Below are 18,932 nucleotides of genomic sequence, written 5' to 3' on the forward strand. Positions count from 1 at the left end.
GAAAATATGTATATATATATATATGTATATGTATATGTATATGTATATGTATATGTATATGTATATGTATATGTATATATATATATACTTATATTCTGGGTAGAATGTGTTTCGTAGAGCGCTCAATTCGTTGATTGAAAAGCAATGTATAATTCTTGACAGAAGTTCAGGCTTCAGGAGTTTTCATCGTTTATTGCAACAATACTGTTTCGTATGGTTCGAAGTTATCGGACCACACATCAGGCAATATTTAACGACTTGATGAGTGTGGTCAGATAACTTCGAACAATACGAAACAGTATTGTCGCAATAAACGATGAAAACTCCTGAAGCCTGAACTTCTGTCAAGAATTATATGTATATATATCTAGATATCTGTGAAGATGTCCAGCAACAACAGTGCGCAAACAAAGATTGAATGATGTCAGACAAATAAAAGGTTGCTAGGCAGCAACAGGTTGGGAGACATGCTGGTGTCAGACGGAGTTTGTTGGTGCAAAATTTGCATACATCGGGAAAGTTTTCCGTTCAGTGCCGGATTAGATTTCACTGGATGGAAATATCTCTGCAGAATCTTTACCCTTTCTTCCAGAAACGTTTTTGTGAAAGATTGCATTGAAGAAATTACATGTTTTGTGTCCGCGGTAAAATAATTTTCCGTGGGAAATAAATACATCGAACAGGACAGCGCTGCACGCCCGTTGTACATTTTGTCGTGTCAGAAAATAGATTTCAACCGCAAACGAGCCTGTGGAACTATGAAAAGACCATGCTCATCAAAATAGTTGCTTTGTTTAGAAACCTTCTAATCTCCTCATTTGATGCTTCAATATGAGTAAAGAGGGCTTTCCACCCAGCCCTAGGTTTGCGAGGTTTTGCGATCAAGTCACGTTTTTCTAGTTAAAATACAATTGCAATCAAACCTAGCTTTAATGTCTGTTTGAGATGAGTCAAATGATGAGAGTTTAATCTTCATTTATAGTCCGACTTAAGGGAATTTAAATGCTCTTGTCTGCAGTCCAGATATTTGTAGTAGATCACATGTGAAGGTATCAGATTCTTTGTTAAGCAAGCAAAACTTTTTGTCCCCTCCTTCCTCAATCGTTTTCAACTAGTCTAAGCCAGTTGTCAGTCGACTCAGGTTGCGTGACAAGTATTATCGGCGTTACACCAGTAGGACAAGTCCCAACGTTTGCCCATAAAAAGAAAAAAATGAAGTAGAAATAAATTCCAAAATAAGAAAGAGGAAGAACCTAAACAAAACCACCCCAACTGAGATTTTTCCTTTGTTTTGTTTCGTTTTATTTTCTTTTGTTGCGTTTTTGCTATTATTTGGTGGGATATAGGTGGGAAGGGAGATGGGATGGGAGCTGGAACATGGCAGTCAAAACTCAAGTTGACCAGAAGCATAGAGCAAATACATTTGGTGATGATCATTAACAAACACGCTACTAAGTATAGCTTGCAGGTTCCCTCCCTTTCAGAAAAAGTCGAGAGAGGTAGGTTTCTGAAACTCCTCTTTTATGTCTACCAGGCAATCCACACTTATGTCTATTGCTCACTCGAAAGTAATGGAATCTACTTTCAGAGAAATAAGCCTCTACGTAGCTTAATGGTCAAATTTATGAAAGGTAATTGAACCTAAATTGAGGACGCATCAGCACCTGAAAGAGGTTGAAATTTTTTAGATCTTATTTTCTGGCGCTTGCACTGGTTTCAAGGGACAAGGGACACGACTGGTATTTCTCAGATTTTCATGTTCGGTCAAAGGGATGGTGTTATCAATCTCATACGGACATCACTGTTGAACTGTGACATTGTCATTGTTAAATCTTCCTGACAAGACCAGTGAGAGTATCTTTCAAACCTTTGTACCATAGTCTAGTGATTATTCAATTTATAGTGGTCTTTATATGGCATTGGTTGAAAATATAACTTAATTACGAGTTCCAATTGGATTAGGTTAACCCACAGTCAAGTATTGGCAATGAACAATGATTCTTTGCTGTTTATTCCGAGGTCACCCTTCATCAAAGATTTCTGACTTTTCCACTTCTCCAACGAAGGCCATGATTTCTTCACTTTTCCTTTTAGTTAATTTCGGTTTTTATACTTTGAGGAAAATAAAGGTTGTTGTTGTTGATGGGAATCTGATACAATCCCTGGAGGGTGGAAGACATGATTTTCGTTTCATCCGGCAATCAAATATACCTTGCAGACCTTGCCTTGCCTCAATTTCTTCTTGTTGTTATTTCAAAAATGATTTTCGCACTGTCATCACAAGCGCAAACATTGACATAGTTTATTTCTGTGCTTTTCATGCGCTTGAGTATCACATTTCACTTGTCACGCAATGAAAGTTATTCGCGTTGTTCAAAACTTTGAACCTCTAATATGCAGAATTTGAGACAATTTTCAGCCTTGCCTCGGGAATGTGATGTCGCCAGCCAGATATAATGCGAGTAACGATGATTGCAGTCAAGTAAGAGTACTTCTTTATATCTAGTTTTCAGTTGTGTTATCTGGTTGTGATTGAATGAGTGAAGTAGTCAGTAACAATGTTGCACGTACTATTCTTCAGTATTTTCGACAAACACACAGAAAAACAAAGCTTGATTGGCAAGTGTATTTATACAGATGGGTATAGAGAAGATTTTGTTGTTTCTACTTTCTGGTCATAAATGTATACAAAAGTAAAACAACGGACGCGTTTCATCCATACGGCAAGTCGAGAAATGGCTGATGTTTACCTTTATGTCGGTGTGCGATTTTTTCAGTTTTTTCTTCCGGTGGACTTCATTCGTAATATTTTAGGCAAATTCTGGTTAAGGTCACGTAAAAAGGGAGCATTTACACTCTCTAGCTTAAAAATAACGGTAGTTTGGAAGTGTAGCATGATATGAGAGACAGGGTATTAATTTCACTGATTTCAAGTTATTTCTCTAGGAACGGCTCTTTGATCTCGCTTGAACGTCTCAATATAAACTCGAAAATTTCACCTGAAAAGAATCATTTGATAACTTAATGTTAATATGGGGAGCACTCAAGTTTAAAGCTTGTTATTTATGTCTATAAAAACATGAGATGAAACCAGAGACCTTGGCTTTCATCTAAAAGCTTCCGTGAACTGTATTGACACGTGCAAAGTAACAGGAGGAACATGAAGTACTGAAATGGTGACTTGTGTCAAAGTGCATTCCACACATCTCGACCTAACGTGCTCACTTTTCACGGGTCAAACTAAATATGTGACCGTGCACGGGAAAACGTACCTTAACGCTTATCCGTTAAACAGGCAAAAGCGTTAAGCATCCGTTAGTCATCCGTTATAAAGTTTTCTTAAGAACGTTAGAGGCGTAAGCCCAACCGTTAGACGTTAGCATCGGGCCGTTAGAACGGATAGTGCAGCCGTTAGCAAAAGACATGTATCCGTTAGCCGTTAGCATCAGACCGTTAGACTGGACAGCATAACTGTTAGCAAACAATCTGTATCCATTAGCACGGCTAGAGAAGCCGTTAGGATCCGTTAGAATAAACCAGCACCCGTTAAACGGGTAACGATTCCGTTAGAATAGCATGACACGCGTTGAAGTAGAATGTGGTCGCCTAAACACAGTGTGAAACGAGAGCCTAACGGAGGGTGGCTCTTGTAGTTGGCTTCCATTTAGTTCAAAACAATCATGAGATGTAGCTAGGAACGCGGGAACTATCTTTACCGCGAAATCAGACAGTTTTGTAAACCAGGAACGGAAGATATCGTAGCTCCCAATCCATGAAATTAAGTCACAAAAATAAATCACGACCCGGAATAAAATCAGTAAATTCAACAGACTTCTCTCCTCCAGCGCGCTTCGGTTCCGATTTGCATATTTGTTGACTTACCATGAACTCAGTTTCCCTCACTCTACCTCAAGCATTTACTGTCTCCGGCCGCAAAAAGTAATCGTTCAGTTGACTTTAAAGATGCAAGGCAATTCCGTTGGTTAAGGGCTTGGGGTAAAATAGGAAACTTCAATTTTGCAAAATTTCATTCGGATCCAGTGTGAGCGATAAGATCGATTACCCGGAACAAACGTAAACACTGCGAGTCTACTAAGTACCGCAAATTAACGCTTGACGCATTTCTATATTCAACACGTTCGCTTGGATAAAGCCAAAATACCATCTTTTACAAGATTTAAAGCTTCTACTAACGTTATAAAATACTGACAGAAGCCATCGTTCGGACGTAGAAAGGAATTGCCACGCTGAAAACACTGGGAAGATTTTGGTCACGTGCTAGGCAACCAAATTCCTTCACATGTATCAAGTTACATTCGGCAGGGTTCAATTCACAAAGTGTGGGTTCAAAAATTTGCATAAAGTTGTTTACATTTTCCAAGATGTGAGAAACGGCCATATTCCGGCGGGAAGTTTGATGAATATTTTGATAGCCTGTTGTCTTGTTGTCTCTGACTCTGAATCAGAAGAAACCAATTTTAAACAACGTGTATGTGACAAAAACAACTTTATCTGATGAAACCAGCGCCAACAAAACGCCCGTCGCTTCGAGACTCGTGAGTCCAAAGGTACCGCTTTTCGCATTCTGTCAAGAAATTGAAAGCGTGATCTTTCGCGAATCCACAGCTGGATTAAACAGTTTCTTTAAAAAACTCTAGACAAAGTCATTGTGTAAAATAAGTATAACCGACAAAACCATTTGAGTAAAACAATAAAAAATGTTCACCCCGACTGGCAGGTGAAATTGTTTACACGCTCGTTTAGCGACGTTAGCCTCGGACTAACTTCTCATCTTACACGATAATCATCATCGAAGGACTTGAATTCTGCATTTGTTTATCTCGGTGAGGAAGTGATAGTTTATATCACTGAGTTTTGCTTTCGGTAAAAATAAGTATACTTATGCTTGTCTCATCGACGACTGACGAAATCGGCACTTTGTGATTCTTTAAAAAAAAAAAACGTGAGAGTAAGACTACTAATGGTTTGGCCTGATTATGTGTTTATAGCATCGGACTGAAAGTTAAGCTATTCATTCGTTAAAAGTCCTTAGTTGTAAACCGTCAGACAACCGTTAAACGGCTCCAGTCATCGATTCGAACAAATTGGGCAACCGTTAGAACTTTCTCTTCATCCGTTAGGCATACTTAGTTAGCCGTTAGAATTTAGAACAAAGCGTTAGCACGCTTTGATCATCCGTTAGGCACAATTAGATAACCGTTAGAACGTTAGGATAAAACGTTAGAATGCTGTGCAGGCCGTTAACTATCCGTTATCTATCCGTCCGTTAGCGACCGTTTAACGGATAAGCGTTAAGGTACGTTTTCCCTTGCACGGTGACATATTTTAACATGATAAATAAGAACAATTGCCCGTTCAAAAAAGTTTTTTATTACCAGTATATTCGTATGCCCCCGATGATGTGGTCATCTGAAATATGGCAAAAATCGCTCTATCTAAGGAATAGCAAACATTGTATTCTTTACGTGGGCAACTTCGAATGTAAGAATGTTCAGGTTGAGATAAAATATAGCTTGAAAGCAAGCACAAGGGATGTAAAAACGATTGTTGAAAACATCAACTCAAGAAATTGTGTCCTTTTCTTGAACAAGAAGCTGTTTCTTGGGTTTCTTGCTTTCTTGGGGGTGGATCCTCTTTCCCCCTCCCGCCCTCCACCCCCAAGAGAGACATACAGAGATATAGTGAGGCAATAAGTAACCACCAGATAGAATTGCATTTCTTGCAGTCAGAATGAAATACAGGGGAAAACGACATTTGTCATACAAATGCTTTTTATATTCCCGGGCTTTAATCCTTACGTTTTCACTTTTTGTTTAAAGACAGAAACCATTTGTACAGTCCTAATATGTATGCGACGCCGGGTCAATGACGGATCGTAATTTTCGGTATGATCTAGACCCGGTAGGGGGGGGGGGGGGGGGTACTCCCTTATGTGACCTTATCGGGGACGTGCGGCCCAATAGGGTATGGTTTTCAGGGTGTTTTGTCTTGAACGGGTATCTATTTCATCACTTTCTGTCTTAAACAGGGTATCCCTACGTGACCTAATGGCTTTGTCTTAAACAGGGTATCCCTACGTGACCTAATGGCTTAAACAGATTGTGATTGCCAATGCATTAAAATACAGTAAGAAACTAGTGTATTCTTATTTCATTCTAGTCTTAAACAGTGTGTGATTTAGGGTTAAATGTCTTAGAAAGGGCCTGAAAATTTTGAATTCTGTCTTAAACGGGATAGGGAAATCAGAGAATCGTGTCTTAAAAAGGGTCAGGGTTTGGACGCCCGGGCCACACCTCCCTACCCAAGCATCTGTTGAGTACCCCCATCCCCCCCCCCCCCCCCGGAATCTAGAGTAACATTACGCATCACACGTACGTTTATATGCTTATACATTTTTCTATGTTTCGCTGTTTATATTTTTGAATGAAATTCAGGGGAAAGCATTTGTTATTCACCTTTCATTTGAAGACAGAAACCGTTTCTACGTTGATTGGTTTTCTATAGTAAACGCGAGACATCTTTATCTATCTTGGCCCGCGAGGTCATAGACTGATTTAGTTGCCAAATTTTCGGTTAAACAAAACTAACCTTGAGGCACTCAGGTTTAGCCTAAAAAACACTCCGGATAGCCTAAAGAACACTCCAGTTAGCCTAAATAGCACTTAGGTTAGCTTAAATAGCTCCCCGGTTAGCTTAACGGTTAGCAGTTTATGTTGGGGTTGTTCATGCCTCGCATACCTTGCATGTTTTGTTCATGACTCGCACATCTGGCTCGCATATTGTAAACACTCCTCATAGCCTGAAAACAAAGAACGCGACCGAGAATTTAAAGAATTTGATAACATGACAGAAAACGTAACTCGTACCAGCCGAGTACAAAAAATGAGACTGAGAACAATAACTCATGGCCCGAAGTCTTATCTCTTGGCCCATCGTGACCCCAAAAAGAAAAAAGAATTTGATAATGCTACCAAAACCTTAACTCGGTCCGCCTTACAGCCCGAGCTTATGGCCCGAGTAATGAGAGTTTTGACAATGTACTAATTTGCATAATTTCAGTTGGGCCACGGGCACATTTAGGCCGATTTCGAACTTTACCAATTTTTGCCAAAATAAAAATTCGCTGGAACTTTTGAATATTATTTTTGAAAATAGTTCACCAAAAAGGTCTTTTGGGGCAAATTTAAAAGAAATTCGAATTTTCGCTTCTGTCGCCGGATTCTTGAAAGTTACTGACAAGGGCTCTTCAGAGTCAATGTCTGAGAAAAGCGGGCAAAATCTGAAAAAGCTGAGATGGGGGTCAGCCAAATTATTCCATACTAACATCATAGATAGGTTAGGTGGACTTATGGATAAATGTACAGAAGTTTGCTCTTCAAGTGTTTTGGTATAGAAGATATGAGATCCACTCTCCATCACCCCCTCAGGTCCTAGCTTTTCTGGTAAATTTGACCCAAATTTGACAGCCAGCAAAAACTGTAAAAGTTAGCGAATGGAGTTCGTGTTTTGTACCTGATATAAATGGGCATAAAACTTCTTGTAAAAAGCCAGAGATATTGGAAATAAGCGCAAGTCAGTTTACACTGCGAATGAGCAAGAAATTCGACTTCACACACAACACACAACTAAAACTTGAGCAAAAATCGGATGCCAAAACCAAACATTCTTACCTTTCCTCTATCACAATCAGAATAGCTGTTGTTGAAAACTTTCACAACAAATTAACAAAAAGTTAGTTTTGGCTGTATTATCCCCGATTTTTGCTTTGTTTTGTTTTCCTTTGCTCATGCCAAGCATTTTTTTCCAGCAATCCGGTTTGTTAACAGAATCCTCAAGTCATTCCTTAAAAGAACTGCAGGTTTGTACCAGATCTTCGAGTGGCTTCACGTAAGAATCTTTTTGACCAGCAGGCTTCTCAATTTATATTTCAAAGGGAAAGCAAATTTCTTCTAGTTGCGCCACCTTAAATTTTGATGTAAGCATGCCACGCTTTGCAAGGCTATGGATGTCATAGCTATTGTATTCAATTGGATGCCGCAAGTGGACCTCTTAGTGCACCGCTGTCTGCAGTTCTTGCAGCTGTCTTTCTGTTTCCCATGCTTGGAGGTCTTCCTCACTTATGGCTTCGGCTTGTTCAACAAGTAGTTCTCCGGGTGCTGTTGCTGACATTGCATTGCTGCAAGTCGTGAGAAATAACTAGTTACTTGCTTAGCTGTTCGCCATTCTTCTGGAGCAAAACAAAGCCTACCACTCTCATCCCTAGCAACTCTCATTTCTTTTGTCACCTGTGCTGGATCTTCTTTGTTTCCTTCAGTAGCAAATTGAACATACCTATTGGTTACATACTCTTGTAACTGAATCACATTTGACAGCCTACTGACAAAAGTTTTTAGTTTCTCAAATGTTTAATTTAATTATATTTTAGAGTAATTTTAAAGTTCCATGGCTCCGGAGATTGTTCTGAATAGTTGAGATCAATAGACTAATTTCGATATATTAGAATTCAGCCTGAAACAATAGACCTCAGCTCGACGCTCCAGGGAATAATAATTTTAGGGTTTATTCCCCGGAGCCTCGTACTGAAAGTCTATTGTTTTCGGCTGAATTTTAATATGTTGAAATTGGGCTATTGTACTGATTTTCTTAGATTAAACAAACAATCCGGTGAAACATAAGATGACGTGATTTATAAACTAACATCCACTCCAGGTGAAAAGGAAGGAGAAACTGACCTCTACACGCACTTGGCAATAGACTTGTGAAAAGAGGTCAAGAGATGGGATTCTTGAAGTCTGCGCATTTACAAGATCTCAATTCGGAGAGGTTTTAATCAATAGTAACCATTCTGATCGGTATCGCAAAGGTCACGGTTCTTCAATGTGCTGAATTCAGGAAGTAGGACGCATCTTTTCATGAAATGTGAAGATCACTACTTGATCTTTGTAGTATAACTTACCTGTTGTCACCCCTCTATTAAGGAGAAGATCACTACTTCATCTTTGAAGTATAACTTACCTGTTGTCACTCCTCTATAAAACTTTTCCAACAGAAACCTCTTCACATTTTCGGTTGCTCTCTGACCCTTGTGTTGCCATTTTAGAGCCCAACCCGATAGCGGTGCCGTTCGTGTTGACATCGAATGACTACTTGCTCGTGCATGCCCTGTTTCTCCAACGTTGGTTGACTGTATTCCCGTGACCTTTTCTGCCCATTTTTTTCATGCTAAATCATAAACAGTCTCGCGCTCCGTCACCCTCACCCCCACACAACCATCTTCTTCACACATGAAAAAGTCTTGCAACTAGTATGTTTCGCTTTTACCATCAGCAGCCCTGGCTTTGACAGTGGGGTGAGAGACGTAAGAGGCATAATGATATGAAGACCAGTTGGACCCTGCAGAGATCTACTTCATCATATGGAAACATCTGACTTTCACCAACACCGTAAGCTTTCCAAGCCCTAATTCTGGAGGCAAGAAACTCAAAGTTGAACAGAGCGCTAATCCCTTTCCATTCTACTGAGTTAGCTGCCTTTGCTACATCTACTTCTGCAACTGCTATTCTGCATTCACGGACACCACCATAAGATTCCAATGCCTTTTTCATGTCAGCGGCTGTGATAACATCGTGCTTTTCGGTTACCCATCTCTGTATGTGTCCTTTCCCGATTTTGGATCTGAAAGGTCATACCTTCTCACACTTATGCCTGCCCTCTTCAGAGACAGAATCAGTGAGGCATAATGGTAACATCCAGCATTGTCAGATTTCAGATAGGCCATCTTCACGTTGGAGTGCTCTTGCTTGATGGTAACAAGAACACGCTCTACGATGGATGCAACGGAAAAACCAATCCTGTATGCAGCTATCAAAATATCTGCACAATGGTTTCAACATTGAATTTGTTCTCCCTAATTTTGAAAACAATGAAAAAAACATGCCAACTTTCCGTAAAAATCGCATATTTGCTCTCGGTAGCGCTGGGACAGGTATTTCATTGCCCAGTCCATAATTATGAGAATGCTTTGATCTTTGAGCGCACCGAGGGCTTCTTCCTTGGCTTGCTCTTGGTTGACAGTTCGAAGCATATGTGCTTTCCAATAAGCGATTGCCTCCACTGCATGGGTCACGTGAAATGTAACATGACTTTGCTGTTCATCTGTTAGAGTCAGCTCCGGGGAATTGATCATGCCCATAACATTAGATAAAACTTCATCTAGCTGGCTGCATGAGGGGCAAGACATATCATGGGTGTGATCACAATGTTGAGCGAAGGTGTCGTTGTGAGGGTCGCTGAGACTAAAACCAGTGCAGTGGTCCAACACATCTTTCCTCGGGTCCAATAACATGGCTCTTGAAGTCAGTTTTGAGATAACGCTTGCCTCTTTTAAGATAGTCTTGGTTTCCTTTCCCCAAATCGAAGTGGCACCACCTTCTTCAAGCACAATAATCACACGTTTGAGCAACTCGAACGTCTGTGCCCCCTCCGTTAAGAAATAATCTAAACCCTGAAGCGATTTCTACTTGGATGCGGCCCACACATCGATGATTCTGTACAATGTTCTTGCACTGGCTGGTTTAAACTCTGTTTCTTGGTAATACGAAATGTATTGCTTGATTATTTGTAAAGGTACCATCATTCTTTTCACATTCGGAATGGTGATTTTCTCCCTAGAATCAACCTTTAATTCTTTAGTTCCATAGACAACGTCCTGTATAAAATTTGCACTAGCAATAAAGTTGACAAAGTGATTTGTTTTCACTGGATCAAGGCATGTTCATTTAATGGCCACGGACACCACTGGTTGTCCTGGTTCTTCTTCTGCAGCGTGGTGACGGGCTTGATCGTTCTGCCATTTCCTAAGACCTGGAATCATTTCTCTGAGCTCCTTCTTTGAAAAATGTTTTGCAAACATTGATAGAATTTGCAATCGAGTTTGTCGACTGTCCACTTCGTGATACACCCTCAGCAACATCGACAGTTGGTCTGTAGTCACTTCTTCTTTGACAGCACATGCTCTGCTTTCGTTTCCTTTTTTGACAAGAGTCGTATCTAAAGAACGCCTCAATGCTTCCAGTACTTTCTCCTCTTGATCTAGTACAATGGTTGTTAACACCTTGGTGAGAACTTGACCCACTTTCCGCAGGTAGTAGGGCTTTTGCGTGCTTGATATGCTTTCCCAATTCGAATTTAGAGTCAAAGCTATCGGACTAACTCTTCCATCTGATAAATGAGCCAATGCTTCATTCAAGACTGCACGTTTCTCTTGCTGATGCTGTTCTTTATCCACCCAAAAGCTTATCTCTTCGTCTTGTTCTTTAAGGTCAGTAACAGTGCTGTGTAGTGTGCATTCAGACTCGGAAGAAGCAGAATGTGATAAGTTAATGTTGCCTTCAAAGTCTAACTCAGTAGAGTGGAATCCACTGCATTCATTTGCTGGAGACTCTTTCTTCGTCAAATCACTGCCTTCCTTTCCAGTGTTTCCACTTCATCCTTAATAGGTGTGACTTAATTAATGACAATATTCAATAGAACATATCGTGTGTACCAGTTGTTTGTTTTCCTTTGTTTACCAGTTCAATATAAGTACCTGAAATTTTTCTGGATAAAATCATACATATTATTTTTCAATTTTGATTCGATTCCTTAATTAAAAGCTGACAAATGTGCTCATTATCATTATCATTATCATTATCATTATTATAATTATTATTATTATTATTATTATTATTATTATTATTATTATTATTATTATTATTATTATTTTGACAAGAGCAAGACAGGGGGAGCCAAAAACCATTAACAGGAACTTATTATCCCTTTTCTACCCGTGGAAGGGGTGACCATTGATAGTGACCAAATGCCACGACTTTTTTTATTAGGAAATAATACGATGTATTAAATTTTAGTCACGTGGTTTGACATCTTACAATGTATAAATAAACGACAAACGACGAACGACGAACATTGTGGCGAAATCAGATCAATTGGGGTCTCCGCTTTGAAACCTTGATGAATATGATAGGAGACGGGAAGAAGGAGCTGCTGGACCATCAAGAACGCTAATCAGAGAATAAACAAAAAACATCACGTTAACGTAGAATCTGCAACGCCCAACTCTTTAACTCTATTAGCATCATCACAAAATTGTTTCCGGGTCGAATAAATAAAGAAGTTATATATCGTCCAGGGGAACAGTAATCTTACTTTTAATTCAAAACATTCACCTTAAGCTTGTCCTCAAATTTTGAGGTAGCATCCTCCACTTTTAATCTGCTTGAGTGGCCTTTTCGAAAAGTGTTACATAGGGCTGAAACAACATTTGAAATGTTGATTTCAATTGAATGAGATGTTTGTTACATTGTAACAAAACATCGTATCTGTTAAATTAGCAGAGATAAGAAACTACAGGTAAGGTGAAAATATCTTGAAGTAACATATAAAGAGTAAATTAATTACCAAAAATTGGTGAATTGCGAGAAAATAATTTAAATATTGGCTTATTGTACTTACCGGATCCTATTGAAACTGAAACTTGAAACTCCTGAAATATTTCTTCTGACACCTGTTTGTTTACCCGACGAGTATTTTTTAATTTTTTCGCTTCACCTCTGTGAGATGGGTGAGAACAACTGGATTTTAACTTCTGGTAATGTGTTGTTAATTCGTATCTCTGCTTTGGACATACAGTAATCCTTTCTCTGTCTTCCTCTGATAGAGAATACAATCCGGCGCAATTTAGAATAACATCAACCTCGTTAATCAGTATCCCTAAGCCTCGACTTCCACTGACACCCAGATTAGTTAGATAATCTGTCAAATTCTTTCTGCATGATTTTAAAGGAATAACATAAAGCTCATTTGGCGCGTATGGTGGTGGACCGCACACACTGTCAACAGTTGAAAATGAGCAGCTTATTTTGCGTTGTACATTACGCCTCTGACTACAAAGTAAATATTGTCGCAAAAGACTGGAGCGAAGACCATATGTCACGTAATAAATGTAAATATGGTAAGAACAAAATTGTCATAAAATACTTTCGTACATGTATAGTCTCTTACGATATAAAATAATATGACGTTATTTTTTCGAATTTTTTTCCCTTTGTATTGGAAAGAAAAAAACAAAATAGAGTTTCTGCAAGTGAATCTGCAAACAAGACTTCCAACTAGGCTACGGTATTGTTTCTCCAGATTACTCTTGTGTTTTTGGCTCTTATTTGATTCGTTGCAATCCTGTCTTTGATGGTACAAGATAGCTTGACCCAGAAAGTTCGCCTATTCAAAGCCCACAAAATACAAATTAAATGTCAAAGCGATTTTCCCTGCCCAGCAAGCATAACAACATGTAGGCCATTTAAAATTAAGCAAGGAAAATGTTTGTAGCTCTCGTTCGTATCTTCATTTCCCAATAGTTTGTTATTCCTTGCCACTTACGGCATGAGCCTAAACCAGCCTTCCTTCAATCAAAAGCTTACTTATGAAAAACAGCGTGGAACAATCATCCATGGCCAGCCTTGGCTAGCCCCTGGCTACTTTACCACCAGCCAACTAGTTCCCAGTCTATCCCGAGTCACCAAATTCAACATGGCGTCTTTTTGTTTATTTTCGTGTTTTCTTAATTTTCTTTCCGTTAAATTTGCAAGAGAGGGGATTTGAATTTTTTGTGGAACTAATTTGATGAACTGTATATATTTAACTTAAGATAAACCCAATGCGAAATCCAGGAGCGGCTTAGACAGCACATTGATGGCGTGGTGTCGTGCTGTACATGACATCGAGTAGTAGGAGAAATGGAGGTGTTGTAGCATCTTGCTGTTTGAATGGCCCAAAAAGATTATTGTTGATTGTAATAGAGGGAAGGAATGAGTGTTTGGTTTTGGCATCCGATTTTTGCTGAAGTTTTAGTTGTGTGTTCTGCGTGAAGTCGAAAATGGCCCGTTTCTTGCTCAGTTGCAGATACGAAATATAGGTATTCCAAAACTAAATGTTGTAGAGTTACTTGTGCTTATTTCGCATATCTCTGGCTTTTTACAAGAAGTCCCATGTCCATTTATATCAGGTACAAAACACGAACTTCGTTCGCTAAATTTTACAGCTTTTGCTGGCTGTCAAATTTGGGTCAAATTTACCAGAAAAACTAGGACCTGAGAGGGTGATGGAGAGTGGATCTCATATCTCCAATACCAAAACACTTCAAGAGCAAACTTAAGTAAATTTGTACATAAGTCCACCTAACCTATCTATGATGTTAGTATGGAACGATTTGGCCGACCCCGATCTTTGACCACCTGCCTGGTTTTCTCAGACAATAACTCTCAATATTTCCTCGGACCCAATCCCCTGAACAAAACTCTAATGAAGCCCACATTGCATCATAATGCAATATCGAGTGATATTGGAATATAACCCCTCTCTTGTTATTTTTTTAAAGCAGTTATCAATAACACGTAGCTTACTTGCGTAAAAAATGAGTTGGTTAAAGCTGGGTTTTGGTGGATGCCAATCAAAGAAAAACCGTTGAAATTATTTTGATTTCTGACAAGTTTAAAACAACAGAGCCAATTAAGAATTGACAATTTTTACCATCAAGGAGAAAGGAAAACATTATTTAAGTTGATTTCTGAGCCATTTTAAGCTACAAGAAAGCTGTCATTTAGAGGAAACCGTTTTTTGTTTTTTTAATTACACAAATTGGACATGATAATTTGATAACTTACATGCATCGCTGATTTTCCATATTAACATTCAGTGTAATTTAAAAGGTTTATGTTCTGTAAAAGACACATTTAGTTTAAACTGGCTTGAAATAAACTTTGATAAAGATTCGCTATCTGCAATTAGGTAAATGTTTCAGTTTTTAGGTTCTCTTACCTTGAAATCTCGTCAGAATTCAAATTATTAACGTCTACCAAAACGCAACTTTATCCAACCCTTTTGAAGGCGGAGGGTTGCATGTTATTGGTAACCTCCATGGGTTTGGGTAGGGAAAGGGTGGGTTTTAGGGAATAGTAGGGACAAAAAAATTAAATTGGATAATTGATGGTGAATCAAGCTAGGACAACTATCACTCTGAGAATGATGTATTGTTCAGTGGATGACAGGCGTACTCAGAAAAAGGAAATCCGAGGGCTCCTATCAGGGATCGAACCTTATACCTTACGATTACTAGTTCGGACGCTCTACCACTGAGCTACAGGATACTCGTGGGGGCTAAAGCCATTAAACTACGTTCATGGGAGAAACATCCTACATACTGCAAGGATTGGAATGTCAATGTGTGGCATATGTGCAATGGAAGAAATGTGATGGAATATTTTAAGCCTGGTGAATAAATGAGAATGATGTATTATTCAGTGAATGACATAGGCATACTCGGAAAAAAGAAATGCGAGTGCTCCTATCAGGAGTCAAACCTAAGATGAATTGTTTGCTGTGCCTTATGTGGTTTCCTATTTGTTTTCTAGAGCTGTTGCTAATTTTGAAATCCATGCATTCACCTAAACACTTAAACTTTCACTGCATTGTTGATAAGCAGATTTCCAATTTTGTTAATCATTGTATACCTCCGCTACTTCCAGTCAATACAAGATTGATTGATAGTTAAAAAAGACAGTATAGTTTTCATAAAGCTGAATCCTTTTATTTCTCTACTTGTACAGATCATTGTATCCCAAATCTCCTGAAATCATGTCACTGTGATAGATGCCAAGACAACAGAAAGAGTTGACGCTGACGAGTCAGTATGAACTGTTTGTTGCAGAGGCAATACAGGACCATTGCTATAACTGCAGAAGCTTGGCAGATGTCCTAGCAAACATTTAAGTGTAGATTTGCATTTAACCAATGATTATTTGTAACATAGCGTGAACATAAAGCCTCACTTATCTCCTTAGCGCTTTCAATTGTTTTATAGACCAGCTGTGGATCGGAAAAGTTGTAGGCAGGTCAAAAATGTAATTAATCTAAAAGCCCAACACTCCACGGCACTACGAGATGAAACCTCTGGCCAGCATCGTACAAAGAGTGTTTTGGCATTTCTTCAACCAGCTCAAGCACGCTAATTCCGCAGCACTAAGAGCCGACTCCCCCACCAAGCAATGGATAAAGGCAGAAACGTACTTCAAGGTTACAAAGCTGAAGTAGACTAAAAACACAAAGCCTGGGGAAGTGGCTGCAGGACTTAACTGCACTGATATGTGCGAAGCATGTATCCCGCAAGTCAACCAAATGACAATAATTGTGGGAAAGTATGGCCTCCCACGCAGTCATTTTTAGGGGACTCCTATTATCTCCTCCCCACAAACGCCTGCTCAACCGAGTGCCACATTCCTTTCTGATAAGCTAATCACATCGAACCTTCTAAAATGTGGAAGGCTGACCTTGACCTTAGTAGGCCTCTCGCTGGAATAATGAAAAACATCATAGCAGACTCAACTTGAGCGAGCTTTGGGCACCGTGCACTCTAAGCTCAAAATTTCTCCCTTGAATGCCTATCAACTGACTGCAGTCAAGGAATTTGTGAGGGGAAACAGCGACATTTTCGTCAATTTGCCAACTGGTTACGGAAAGTTGCTTTTTTATCAAGCTTTGCCTTCAATCCTGTCGGTGTAGAGGAAACCAAAATGTTACCCAATTTGTCCCGTGATTTGTCGGTAAACTTTAAAGATTTTGCTGCTGAAACTCGCTTTCTTGCTGCAATTTGTTCGGGGATATGTGCGACATTGATCGGCTCTTTGTCGTTTAACTCTGTTAAAGGGACTGATGAATACTGGACATCTCCTTAATCTCTTCTCCATTCTTAGCTTTCTTGAATCGAGTCACTCTCTTGTAGCACTTTGCACAAACATATCTGCTCCAGAGATTCCAAACCCATAGAGGTGATATGTTCACCAACTGTCAACTCAATCAGGCGAGGAAGATCGACTGCACTCTCCCAAAGATTTCGAATCTCCCAGCAGATAACAATGTAAAATTGTTGCGCAAGAAGCACCTGTATTCACATTCGATAATTTTTTTTTTTTTTTTTTTGGCGTTTCAGCCATGACTAGCCATTCCAGAAGTGAAAAAAAAAAAAAAAAAAAAAAAAATACAAAGCCAGCGGGGAATGGAAGTGGCCTTTGTAACCAGCAATTTTATTTGACATCGTTGAACAGTGCCTCGATGGTGATTGACTAGGGTGCTTGGGGGGTAAAACAATGGGAAAGGAATGTGGCGCTCCATTGAGCAGGCATTTTTGTGGAGGAGGTTATACGAATCCCCTAAAAACAACTGCATATACACAAAGAGAAAGACCTCTTGAAGACCAAATATTTATAAGCTTTTTAACACTAACCTTTCAATAAAGTTTTTTTCGTGAAGCAATTTAATGTCATAAGTATAATAGACGCCGAGAGCTTTAATTGGTTCATCGGGCCATTTAATACCAAAGGGTTTTCGCTTATTATTTCTGGAAAAACCGACCCACATTCCCTCAGTTTTAGATGAATTTATCCTAAGTCCTGACAGTTCCCTAAAAACATCCAGCAGAGTAAATAGAGTCCGTGCTGAATCCATATCTGACAGAACTGCTGTCAGATTATGGCTGCAATGGTGTTTTATAATGAAGTATCTCTATCTATCTATCTATCTATCTATCTATCTATCTATCTATCTATCTATCTATCTATCTATCTATCTATCTATCTATCTATCTATCTATCTATCTATCTATCTATCTATCTATCTATCTATCTATCTATCTATCTATCTATCTATCGTATCATCAGCGTATTGGAGAAGCTTTGTTTCCTCTTTACTAATTGTTATACCTTTTATCGCTGAATTTTGTCGAATGGCTATTGCAAGAGTTTCCACGACGACCACGAAAAGATATGGGGAGAGGGGATCACCTTGTCTGACACCCCGTGCCAAAGCAAAGCAATCCGTTGTAAGGCCATTATTAATAACACAGCTTTGTATATTTTTGTACAATGTCTTAACCCACCGAATAAAATCTGGACCAAACTGAAATGCCTTTAGATAACTAACAAGATAAATCCACTCTATGCTCTCAAATGCTTTATGGAAGTCTATAAAAATCATTAAACCTGGGATGTTTTCTTTAAGAGTAACCATTAAATCAAAGATTGAACGTACAGTTTCACCTATATACCGATCCTTGACATAACCACTCTGGTTGTGATGAATAATATATGGTAGGACGTTTTTTATCCTAACGGCTAAGACCTTGGACACAATTTTTGCATCCACGTTTACTAGAGAGACTAATCTCCAATTTTCTAAAAAAAGAACTTTTTTTTCCCTTTCTTTTCAATAAGGGTAATTACTGCTTGTAATTACTCTTTACGGATATTGTTTTGCTCAACTGATTTTGCAAATCAGTAATTGACCCACTGACAGCCGCGTTTTACATTCCCAGCTTGATCTCCTTATCTGCATCGTCAATACTCCACCGCCGGGAAGAGTATTACTCCATTTTTGTTTGACAAAAATTAGCCTTTAAATATTGCCAGAATTGAAATAAGCACTTTTCTTACATCTGCTTTCGCTAAGGAACTCTGTAGTATTCGAGAAAAGGAAAATAACAGGTCTTTTCAGGGTGAAATTGGACAATACTCCACAAATGTGCCGTAAATTAAATTCCTTTGAGGCATTTCCTTTTTTAAAAACACAAACGTTTGTGGAGTATTATTGTGAATGTCGGTAACGGCAGGATTATTTGAAAAATTCCTGACATGACTAAAGAGTTCAATAACAATTCAATACATTTGCATGGAAATGGTATAGAAAACGGGGCTAACTTAGCGAATTCTTGCGCATTTTCCTATGGACTAGTGTTGCTGTCCTTTGTTTATAGCTCTCAAAAATAACTGATTGACAGGTGATGCCAAGGAAAAGTAGAAGAATTCAAT

General features: G+C 39.0%; 1 pseudogene; it reads right to left on the reverse strand.

Annotated features, from left to right (window-relative positions):
* Window positions 1-8,070: 8,070 nt before the first annotated feature.
* LOC146479027 (uncharacterized) lies at window positions 8,071-10,933 on the reverse strand (annotated as a pseudogene).
* Between the last annotated feature and the right edge of the window lie 7,999 nt (window positions 10,934-18,932).

The sequence above is a fragment of the Pavona decussata genome, unplaced genomic scaffold, assembly GCF_977016875.1.
Source record: "Pavona decussata unplaced genomic scaffold, jaPavDecu1.1 SCAFFOLD_61, whole genome shotgun sequence".
NCBI classification, from domain to species: domain Eukaryota; kingdom Metazoa; phylum Cnidaria; class Anthozoa; order Scleractinia; family Agariciidae; genus Pavona; species Pavona decussata.